This window comes from Etheostoma cragini, chromosome 12, assembly GCF_013103735.1.
Source record: "Etheostoma cragini isolate CJK2018 chromosome 12, CSU_Ecrag_1.0, whole genome shotgun sequence".
In the NCBI taxonomy this organism is placed as follows: Eukaryota; Metazoa; Chordata; class Actinopteri; order Perciformes; family Percidae; genus Etheostoma; species Etheostoma cragini.
The window spans coordinates 219,324-220,507 of NC_048418.1; positions in this window are offsets into that span (position 1 = coordinate 219,324).

Sequence of the window (1,184 nt, forward strand, 5' to 3'; positions counted from 1 at the left end):
GAAAGAAGACCTTTGGTGGATGTCTCTGATTTTGGTTGAGTTGTTGTGTGATTATCCTACAGTTTAACAGTGTCTCCCTCTGGTGGACATTGTGGAGTATTGTGTTGTCTTTGCTCCAAAGGTTTTTGTACAGAGTTTTGGTTTTTCCTGTCACTGTGGGCCTCAGAGCACAGTAGTACACAGCAGAGTCAGACAGCTCAGCTGAGGAGATGGTCATATGGATTATTTCTTCCTTCACTTCAATCTTCAGTCCAGGGATTGGATTTTTAATTGTTACTCCTGTTCCAAAATGAGAGATGATGAACTCTGGAAGTTTTCCTGGAAATTGTCGATACCAGAAGAAATAATCATTGATATCCGCTTGTTTGGAGTATCTGTAGGACAGAGTAACAGAGCTGTCTTCTAAACTGTTCTTTTCTTTCTCTACTGGAGCGAGTTCTTGACAGCTGACACCTAAAAGAAGAGATAAAACCTTTACTTCATGTTTTATAAATCTCAATGAATGTTTCCTATTCAAATGTTATTGAAATAAACATGTCCATCCTTCATAATCTAACATACCTGTGAGGATGGAGAGAAACATCAGAGAAAACCCCCAATGTTGCAGTGGCAGCATGTTGAATAAAGGTAATGTTGATGGTGTGTGTGTATTGATCTCTGTTGAATCTAGAAGTTCCTCTCTCTTCTATAGTTCAGTATCAGCTCAGCTCCTCCCTGAGTCTCTCCGTCTCCTCGTAGCTCTGTAGTTTCTCTTCTCTCAGTTACACTTCTAAGGTAAAGTGATTCTAGACTACATCATATTGAAGGTTAACAGAGTGTGTCTCCCTCTGGTGGACGTTGTGGAGTATTGTGTTGTCTTTGCTCCAAAGGTTTTTGTACAGAGTTTTGGTGTTTCCTGTCACTGTGGGCTGCAGAGCACAGTAGTACACAGCAGAGTCAGAGAGCTGAAGCTTCTGGATCTCCAGAGGAAATGATGTCTTGTTGATTGTAGCATTCAATCTGTCTTTCTCTTTAGAATTATCAGCTTCTACAGAGAAACGTTGCAGCAGCATCTTTGGGTAATCATTTTCTTTATGTTTGTACCAGAACAAATTGGGACTTGCTCTAGTTGTCTCAAATGTACAGCCAAGAGTAAGTGTCTCTCCTTCAGTAGTAATGACATCTCCTGGTGGCTGGATCACTCT